This window comes from Pollicipes pollicipes, unplaced genomic scaffold (assembly GCF_011947565.3).
Source record: "Pollicipes pollicipes isolate AB1234 unplaced genomic scaffold, Ppol_2.1 Scaffold_7261;HRSCAF=8764_pilon_pilon_pilon, whole genome shotgun sequence".
Classification (NCBI taxonomy): Eukaryota; Metazoa; Arthropoda; class Thecostraca; order Pollicipedomorpha; family Pollicipedidae; genus Pollicipes; species Pollicipes pollicipes.
The window spans coordinates 42,790,636-42,801,729 of NW_023597054.1; the positions used below are offsets into that span (position 1 = coordinate 42,790,636).

At 47.1% G+C, this 11,094-nt stretch overlaps 1 pseudogene; it reads right to left on the reverse strand.

Moving 5' to 3' along the window:
• LOC119111467 (delta(24)-sterol reductase-like) overlaps positions 1-9,988 on the reverse strand; it is a 35,423-nt pseudogene extending 25,435 nt beyond the window's left edge.
• Positions 9,989-11,094: the final 1,106 nt, after the last annotated feature.

The window sequence follows — 11,094 nt, forward strand, 5'->3', positions numbered from 1 at the left end:
ATGCTTTCCGCACGCTGTGCGCCCCCAGCCAGCGGTAATCAAAATACGACAGAACCCTCGCAGTCCTACAAGATCGCCACTTGCTTTTTGCCTGCTGATAAAACAGGGTGTGTGACATTGAGCACATGTTCCGGCCTTTGTATCGGTCAACACTCTTGACACACCTGTTTGTGAAAGGTACAGAGTCCGCGTGGCTTCTCGACATTTCACACAAGGCCGGAGCGTGGGAAGTAGCCGCGGGCGCGCGCGCGCCGCCTGAAAGACCGGGCGGCGCCGGCCTAGTCGGCGCGGTCCGGTGGTGTGACAGAGCGATGTGATAGCAGCTGAGGCCGAGGAGGCCATATGAAGTCAACGCCCCCTTGGCTGCAAACACCTGCTCCAAGCGAGCACGATCACACACCATATGATCGTGCTCATGTGCATGGTGTGTGTACTGTACACACACCAGCTCAAGTGCAGAATTCTATTTGACTGACAAAACTGCAGGTACAATTAGTACGATTAGGACCGTGAAAATTCGGTCCGTCCCGATGACTCAGCTGGTTAGAGCGCCTGCCTTCCGATCCATCCACCCGTGGCGGGGTGGGTTCGAGTCGCTTCGGGCGCTCGCTATTTGTCCTTGACAGATATGGCCTGCGGCCGGCGGCGGCAGCCCCGCTGCAGGTCAGTTGACGTCAAAGGGCGGGACGGACCGTGCCGGACATAACGGCACGTAAAACTTTTGCTCCCAAATCCAGCTGTTGCTTTGGAATTGCGCGATCGGATTGTAGGGTGCAGTGCTAACACAACAAGCACTGCTCAGTGTGAGGCGCGATCCCAGAAATCCACACATTCAAAAGGCTCGGATTAGATATTTAGCAAAAAGTTTTAAAAACAGATTCATTTATCTGGGATTCGGATAAATACCATATTGCAATAGAAAACAGAGGTAAATGAAAATGCACTGACACTGGTCACCGACAATCTGAAAAAGAAATGTGGATAACTGATTGTATGCGTTTGTATGTTATCATTATTGGGTCGCGTCGTGTGAAAAATGTCGCCTGGCCAATATTGTGTACAAATGATGTCCGGGAGGCGTCAGAGTCATTGCACAAGCAGCCATAACACCGATATTTACATACGAATAGACGACGGCGTACATGCAGGCACATTTTATGACGCGGGCACAGCCCTGATTTCATTAAGTTGCACTTTGTCTTCAATTTAGGAACCCAAAGTAAAAGGCCCCATAAATGTATACAATGTAGAGCGCACTTGCTCGTCGTTGGTTAGATGCATATTGCCCTAATTGAAAAAACTCATTGATAAAAAATTACTTATCTTTCAGCCCAAAACAATGAAAAATTTACCGTTTTGCCTGCTCTAATTTGCAAGGTAATGCGCGAGTTTAATATCGTTTTTGTTACAAAAACACGTAGCGTAGATGATCTCATCATGACCACAACAGGCATAGACATTAATTTTTCAGACCACAGGTCTGGAACAACCAACCGTAGCAACATTTAGAGTTGGCGTCGAGACATGGCTGTCATTTTTAATAAGCGAGCACGCGATATGAGTGAAGCAATACCGAGATTCATCTCCAGCAAATGGGAGAGACTTAAGGGGAGTGCCCAACCTTTGGGGCATGCTTTAAAAACACACTCGGTGAAACCTCCGGGGCAATTACGTCTAATAACAGCACTGGGAGGTGCCACAAAAGCACCATCAATATATAATAAGAATATAAATTTCCATCATGTTTCGGTCCAAATTACGCTGTAAACGTTTTATGACCATGCTACACTTCTTTCTTTCTCAGTAGCCCCAAAGTGTATCCCGAATATGCGACAGCTGCAGTCGTCGCGACCGCGACAACTGCCGTCTACTCTCTAATTCTGCCGCTGTCATGACGACGGCGGAATCTGCTGAGGGCCGCGGTCATCTGTTTTGGGTTAGAGGTACCGTTTTGGGGCCGGTTTAACCCGCACATTGTGGGCCTGCGCGCTTAAAAGTGGCACCTTCACTGGTATGAATGATATCAGTACAAATGAGCGTTCGTGATTAGCGCAGTGAGCGGCAAGAGCGAGTCACCGAGAACCGCATTGGTTGAAGTTTGAGCCAGTGTATCGCTATAGACCATGTCATACTCTGCCCCCAAAGCCAAGGTGTGCTTCGAAAATAGCCACTATGGTAAACGCCGTAGATGAAAACCAGAGATATGAGGTAAAGTTTCGTCGGATTCGCAGTGTAATAGCTTCATATTTGCCCAGCTTTCTCCCCAAAAAAATTGTTTCAAACTTTTGTAGTGTTTGTTACGCCGACATTTTGAGAAATTATTATGTTAAACATATTTCATAACACACGTTGGAAAGAGAAAAAACAACTGAAAAGCATCACCGGAATAGCTCTGAGCAGGGAGTCCATTGAGATTTCGCCCGCAGGACCGGCTACTTCAAATGAAAATTCTACGCTATTTAGCAGAATTTCGAGAAACCTGGTATTACTGATCTAATCAAACGCATCTGATCTAAAAGAAGTGAAAAGTACAACAAGGTGGCATACTCCTTTAAAGCAGGCAATAAACGTCCTAAAAGCCTAAGTCTCAATGCAGGATATCGCAGGCGAGTGCTTCTCAAGCGCTCTTGGCATCCTGATACTTATCACCGTGCTTCCAAAGTATGCAGGATGGTCAATACCTAAGAAGAAACGAAGCAATAAGTTAGCAGGAAACAAGACAATGCTTCAGCGATGTATTCGAGGCCGTTGATGGACGAGGCTGGGATGAATATGATGGCATATCGAACTTCCTTATGGGAAGGACGGGTTATGATCCCGGGCGTAAAGCTCATATCCCACTGTCTCCATCGTTAGGATCAATGCAGCGGGCCCCGGAAGCTTTGTCGGTGATATCCAGGTGAGCGCATGTGGGTCGATCGATGAATGGTAATTTAATCAACATCGATGGGAGATAACAAATGACAAACGCAACAGTAGAAGACTAACACGCAGCATGGCTGAAGAGATTGCTGCGGAAAACTGTCGTCACAAACATATCTCATCTCGTTATCGGTGGACATGATGAAATCCTGAGACAAATCTACCTGAAGTCGGTGTCGCCTTGAGAGCCTGTCATGCCACATCAAGCAAGCGCCAAAAAGAAGCTGCTTCTTTCTGATGACTAAAATAATGCACAGGAGTCCAAATAGTTGTTATGTTTCCGTAACTGCGGCGAAGCGTCAAGCACTAATGACAGAGGCTGCATTTCTGGCGAACGCACGCAAGTTTGGTCGTAATCAGTTGGTGCTAAATTTACGTTATGCAATAGCTTTGCTGTTGTAAGGTATCACATATGCGTGTGGGCACTGACTCTTGTCGGCAACCGGAGTTTAACGATTTAGACGTAGATAAGATATTGTCTGCTCTTACAATTTGATTTTTGTCAACAAGTATTACTTAACCAATCGCACGTGTCACCAGAAATGCAACATTAGTGTCTTCGCTTGCAAGACGTGCTTGTGTCTTACATTTTTTCAAAACATGCATAAATGTGAATGTAAATTTTAGCAATTTTTTCATCTAGAGCCTAATACAAGTTATGAATAAAATGAGCTAAGTGCCCTGGCTTAGTCCGCTCTGTTTCTGATAACAATTCGTTTGCCATCAGATGTTAATAAATCCGTTTGGAAACCACGTTCTTCAGACGCTTTCAAAGCCTGGAAAGGAAGTTGATGAAGAGATTCGATTCTGGCATCTGAGATAGAGCTTTCCTTTATCGCACTTCCCAAATCTTAGGAAATAGTAAGCCTAACTGCAGATCTTTGTTGAAAAGATCAGCCAGAGGCTGACAATTCAAGGGCGTTTTTAGTCTCACAAATTTGCTGGATATGTTGTAGGGACTTTCAAAGTTCATTAGGTTTGGTCAGATTAATATCTTTAGTACTTCATCTCATTCAGACGAATATTTTCCAGGAGAGGCAGTTCAAGAATGTTGATAGGAATATGTGGAATATGTGGGTTGCATATATCAAAAGTTACTTGTCCCGCAAAAAACTATTTAGTAAGGCCCCTTTGTCTTCTGCATCTGTCACTGGCAGTTCATCATGCCCAATTGGCGGATGTGTCACATCTTTTTCTCTTTTGCCGATCGTTTTATTAAAGCATTTTGATATGAGTGATGAATTTTCTTGCACTTAAGAAGTCTGTTCACTTCTTCGTGTATGTGTGCGTCTTCAAGTCGTCTGTTCAAGTCGGTTATTGCATTCGTTCACCCTATCCATCTTTCCCAGTGTGAAGTTGTGTTTTGTTTTCGTGTTGTTTGAAACAGCCTGTCTCTTTTGTTCATGTGGCGTTCAAGTTCAGCAGTAACCCATGGTTTGTGTAGGTTTCTTCAAATGCATGTGCGTTAGGGAATGAAAACTTGAAGAATGGCAACAATGAACTGCCCAGTAGCGATTTCTTGTCATGTCTTCTTTTAATGCTGCGTTGCAATAAGTCTCTACCGAATATTGTGTTGCTCTGTCTGCGACCATTCATAGGAAGTCCCAGATGTCTGTACTGTATGTAAGGAACTGTGGTGTCATTATCCTGAGTGCTACATAAATGGGAAACAATCGATGCGAGAAAATGATGATAGCACCCATCTGCTAATAACTAAACTTGTGTAAGAAATAATTGCAACATCTCCCGCATTCTGTACACTGATGTGCACAGAATGAATGAAACGTTAGACTGTCGGGACAATAACATGCCAATACACTTTCTCGGTATTCTGAGCGTGGTCAACCACCGAGAAAGAGCATCGACAAACACGCATTCATAGTAGTCTTTGTGCGCTCTATCGAGAATAGAACGCTATCAACACTAATGATTTTACAAAAGTTTCGCTTAACAAAGCTATTTGAAGCGAGTAGGTAGTTTGCAGTACAACATAATTGGTTGGCACGTGCCTGTCAAGTAGAACATCACTGAATAAAGCGTTGGCCAACGCCGCTCCTTCAACGATAGCGCGCCGTTTTTGTAAGTACCCCATCATCCCGCGGCAAGATAACGTAGGCAAACTGATCTCCCACCCACCAAGCAGCTGATCGACAGCGCCGCCGGCTGCAGAGCCTTCCGCAGTGGTCACGTGACTGGACCAGCCCGCCGCACCCGGTTTGGGCCGCATGACCTCTGCCGCGGCGGTGGGTCGATCCAGACCCCCATCTCGTCCCGGCCCCGCTGGCAGGGAGCTGCGCCACGTCCGGAGAATGCCGCTGAGACCTTCGCCGTGTTTTCCGCCGCGGAATCAGTACCTCGAGTACAGCTGTGCAGCGCTTTGTTATCGCACTGAAGTACCTATTATCGAAACCTTACCTGTTTTCTGGGAAATCATCGCCAATTTCGTGTTCTCGTCTACAACTTGAGCAATAATACGACACACAACACCAACAGCAGCAAAGTAATAGCAATAATACGACGCACAACACCAACGGCAGCAAAGTAATAGCCGGCGTCACCCTACACGTGGTGCTTTTGCGCCTTAAATTTCGTACACACGCAGCTTCCAGCATCCTCCTGGCAGCAGAAACTAAACCTGACCAATCAGCGAAGAGCTTTCAAAGATCAAAGCCGATAAAAATGGCTATGTGGCAGCGAGGCTGTTCAGCCCGGGACGGTTAGGCTACCATATGGAATATGGTAGCTTGGCACAGGCTCGTTCCAAGCTACCATATTCTCCATACATAGATATATAACACAAGATGTTTAAGTTATTGCAATCAGCTGCATAGCCTGGTTGTAAAGTAAAATGCACAAACGCACTCTTGCACAAATCTGGATGATTTCTCACACTTGTGCAAGAGAATTACCGAGATCGCAATCATTGGCACACTTTTGTTCCAATCTGGCAACCATTTATTTTCTAATGTAAACAGGGCCACTGCCAGCCGGCTCTGATAAGGGACATACTGACGGACAACGCTGTTTCCGTTCGGTGCGAATGTTTAACGTGTTGAGGATATCAGTCATCAAAGTTTCCGTATGTTGGTCCCAGTGGATGCATTAAATGTGATGCCACCGTTGACCACCCCGTGGACAGATTGAATGCCGTTGCTTTAGACGCGCGGGCAATGAAAGCAGATATACAACCCGCATACCGTGTTCCCTTGAACATTTTCCGATGTGTTTGGGTTTTCTGTCCCTGCACGCCATGATACGCAAATTTGCCTTCGGCTCATGTCAGCTGATGCCAGCTGAACCAGGATCGCTTCACGGGGACTTTGCAGCATGGTGGCATCGAGTCTGGAATAGTTGAATTAAAAACAGCCTTACACAAACCTAATTTTCAAAAACTGAAAGAAACCGTAAACTTACCCATCAGTGACATCTACAGCATCATAACCAGCACCAGGCGGCAGATCGCAGGCCCCCGTGGTATAATGGTGAGCATACTGGACCGACAGATCGCAGGTCCCTGTGGTATAATGGTGAGCATACTGGACCAGCAGATCGCAGGCCCCTGTGGTATACTGGTGAGCATACTGGACGGGCAGATCGCAGGCCCCTGTGGTATAATGGTGGGCATACCGGACCGGCAGATCGCAGACCCCTGTGGTATAATGGTGAGCATACTGGACCGCCACTCGATGGACAAGGTTCGAATCCTGGTGAGTGGACCAAAGCTTCCCTCACTATCAGGTAAAAGATATCGTTGAAAGGAATGTTCCACATTTGAATACATCGAACCCACCAACAGATATAATGAAATAAGCTCACTTATAGCTATTGGTATGGTTTTAAGTGGAAAAGACCGCGTCAGGCAGCACCACTTCTCTGTTAAATAAAAATGCTCCTCAATATGTCATTGATTAGGTCATCGCACCTTGCACAACATTACTTGAGAGCGGACTGATGGCCGCTATGTCTGGAAATCGTGCTCACGAACGCCAAATGTGAACGACTAGACAACTGCTTTTTTGTCTTGATCACCACATGGCTAATAGAATAACAGGATTTGAATGACGTTACTATGTCATGACTGCCCGGATGGCCTTGGAACAGTCTTCCCGAAATAGTCCGCACGTCTTGGCTGACGTATATCTCAGAAACCAGAAGGGTTTAGGCCTTAAGAAGAGCTTATCTCTGAAGTGCATCAAATTATCTTCAAGATGGCTATTTCAGTTCAAAATCCCGTGCAAATGTGGAACACTATTTAAACTGTAAAGCGCTCTGGCAAACGTAGCTCCTCAGAGCTTGAGCAGCTGAATAAAAGGCAGCCTAACACAGGCATAATATCCCAGCTCGAAAAAGCCTTCAGGCTAGCTTCAGAACTGGGTTAAATCAATAACGGAATTTATTTCCGGTTTTGTTGGCAGCAACGATGCAAAAACCAAAGGTGTTTTGGCTGAGTAAAGGTCATAGTAAACCAGATCAAACGCCCACAGAGTTTGAAAGCCAAATCTCTCTCGGTTACGACCACGGGGTGTTGTATTCAAGATAGGTTTTGGAAACGAAGACACTAGCCGTTTCCGGATTACCTGCTGGTGCAACCATGGGCCGTACGTATGGCTCGCGCCATGATTTACACACGATATATTCGCTCGCACCACACATTTGGTTTCACACCTTGGTTTGTTTTGCTAAATGAGATTTGATGGCAGTCCCTAACAATGATTAAGAACAGGCGATTCCATGGTTTACGCTCAAGAGATCGTGATCGGCTGCATACATGGATTCTCACTATTGTCACTGCTATTGTTTGTCCTCTCTTCCGTTAAAGTGCGTCGGTCTCGTGTCATTGGAACGCCAGGCTGTTAAGATCTGACCCTGATCCCCCCCACCGTTGAGTACGTTTTTTGCGATCAAAATTTTTTAGGCTGCTTTTGTTCAAAGAATGAGTAAGGGCGAGCCCCGTTTAAGTCTCCGTGTTGCTGAAAAATCAATCCGGAACGAACATCTCGTACGAAAATGTAGAACGGTTTAAATTTCATAGCATTTAAAAAACCCGCCCCTACTGTTGAAAGCTGCGTGGATCTGCAGTCAGTGGTTGCAAAATATCAGCTTCTCGAAACCTTGACAGCCGGACCGTGCCGAATCCTGCCCAATGCCACCATCCATCAACCCGTTTTCTTCATGCATCGCGAATCCAATCAAGTCCAGCCCTATGAGTTGGACGTACTGATGCTAGGTTGCCGACCTTCAATACACCAAGAGATAGTTATTGAATGACGTTATAGAGCCAGCATGAACTCAATTGACTGTTTAGGTATACAGTAAAAGTTTGATTGTTATCAACATTGCCGACGGTTGCTCGTTAACGGCGTTTGAGCATTAATTCCCCGCATATTGAGGGAAACAACTCACGAAAGGAACTCCAAGCTCAATAATGCCGAAATACCATGAACTGAAGGCCTTTTTTGCTTAAACATATAAAGCCCAGGCCATCTGAGGAAAATCATTTCCTCACTAATCAGCCCATTAAAAGGAATCACATTTTGTACCGAATATAAAGCCTGCATCATGAACGAGATTATTTGGTTATTTTTTAATTTAAATTGGTTTTTACATACTTACATACATTTTGCCTTTACATACTTCTGTTCTCGTGGGGCATTTTTGATGCATTCTTATCCCTACCCACACGCTTTAGGGATTTCCCCATCCACACCAATTCGATACATTCATCAACCCCGAATCCGTCAGCTGATTCAGTGCGAGAGATCTCGCGCGTTGAATTGCCGCGGTAGGATTGAGAGCGACACTTAAAAATCTAAACGTCCTCGACACTACGAGCAACACGGCTCAACCGTCGACTAGACCCGCGGAGGTCCGAGTCAAGGGGTCGGCAACCGCGGAGGTTTACGTTTAAAGATGTGAGGGGCGACTTCCAGTGCCTGCGGCTACGTCAACAGCAGTCTATAGCCGTGACTTAAAAGGCAAACTCAGCTCACAGCCTCAGATATGTACCATGCTGTGCAACTGGAAAGAGTAGTGAGGTCAGTTGGTGCAATTAAGAATATAAAATCAGATAGGTAGCAAGGTAAATTAGTGCAATGTCTTCAAAATGGTATACAACAGGAGGCTAAAAGTTCTGAATAAATTTAACACTGCGTGAGAAGGTTAGTTAAATTAAGGCCATTGGCACAAGGCACTGGCCATTTCCAAGAGCACTTGTTCCGAGAAATGATCCTTATAACATGCTACGATGCTTCCAAAAACCGTGGCTGGATAACAAGGTAAACGTTCGAGTTGACTAGCAGGGTACGATTCAGTCACGTTGCAAATTATTTCCATAATTTGGAGGAACATTTTAGCTTAAGGACGTCGAGAACGATATGAGATTCTACATTTCTACAAAAAGCTTCTAAAAGGTTTTACTCCTATAAAAGTGTTTGATAAATGACTTGAATATATGGAATTACCATCCAGACTAAACTCGGTTTTTGCGCACGCAAACCAGGACTCTTAGCAGTGCAAGCAGTAAAGTAGCAAAACAAGCCTTTTTACAAACCTGAAGAAATGCAAGAGAACGTATTTTATAAATAAGCAAAATTCAGAACAAAGCCGTGGCTTTTTATGCAGTGCTATTTTTATAAGTACAAGCAAGAATATACCTTGCTCAGTCATGATCACTCCATTTTTCTTATCCGCATCCACCTGCTGCCACCCACCTGACCATCATGAATCGGAGGCGCACCAAAAAGGAGGTCGATACGACCTTGAACGCCATCAGCTGGTTCTCAAGACAATTGGCTGGGACAGTGACAAAACACCTGCTGCGCTCCCGACCTACGATGTAGCCCTGAAATATGCTCTAACCTGCATTCGTATGTGGCGAACTTTGCTGTCATGATTTTTGGGAGCACTGGATAGCCGGAATATGATCCAGTTCCTCGCGTACATCCAAGCATCGTACAGCACCGAAACGGGCAGCAGGAAGAAGCAGACGAACACCCAGCGGTAGTTGATGATGACATGCTGCAGGACGCCGGATGACGCCGTCATCGGGGCACGTGTAACCACAGGACGTGGCCGGCGACTGAGGCACCGGCGGCGGCGGCGGCAACCGGAGCGCGCGCGCCGGCCGTTCACCAGATAAGATCGATGTGCGCGGGGAGGGGCTCTTCGCGACGCCGCAGTCGGCTGGCCGGCTGGCCCGGCGCGCCGCCGGCCGTCCAGCGGCCCGCGGCAGTCGGCGTCCCGCAGCCGGCCGCGGCAGCCGCACGACCTCACTGCGTCCGCGCGGCCGACGTTGTGCCGCTCCGCACCGCCTCCGCTCCATGCTCGAGCCGCGCGCCACTGTGCCGCGGCGCGCGGTCATGAGTCAAAGTCATACGCCCGTACGCCTGACGCCTGACCTGCACAGCGCAAGGTCAAGGTCATACGCCTGTGCGCACGGACGCCAGTCAGGTCACTGGCGGAGACTTCCCAGCAGTTGCCGACAGCACAAGCGTACGACTTTGCGGGCCTTCTGACTGGGAAGTGCACAGAACAGTTCTGGACGGCACAGTACACGGGCGGCACAGTTCAGTGCCGTGCGCGAGGGTACGGTCATTTGTTTGTCAATCGCAGTCAGCGCGTGGTCCGTGCGTAGTACGCACTCTGTTCGACTAAATCCCGTCTGTCTTTCGGCAACAGTCCTCGCGCAGTCCGCTTCAGATATTGCCTTCCGCGTGGTGCGCCGCGCTTTGATGGCAGGCGGCGGATGTATATGTGATGTACGTATGTGTTTTTCGTTGGTTTTCTGAGAAGGCCAGCTGTAAATGCGCGCTGGTACTGCGGTGTATTCATTCACGATCAGCCATTATCGATTTTACCACGTTAAACCTCTGGGACATTTGTTATCGATACCATTTTAGACAAACGGCGATGGGACCGAACAGTAATGTTGAGACAAACCGATAAAACAGCCACCAGTGGGCAATCACCAGGCCGAATGTGCTGTGTGATGCACATCCGGCCATGTACTATGCTCGGGCTAGGCCCTGCTTTCAGCTAGCTCAGGCGTGAACCTGGGCTGGCTGAATGGGGGGAGGGGGGAGCAAGTAGGACATGACCCCGCACTTTTCATGGGGGTGGAACAATGTTAACTGTCTCCCTTTACATATCTAATTTGCGTTTGCGTACCTTTGT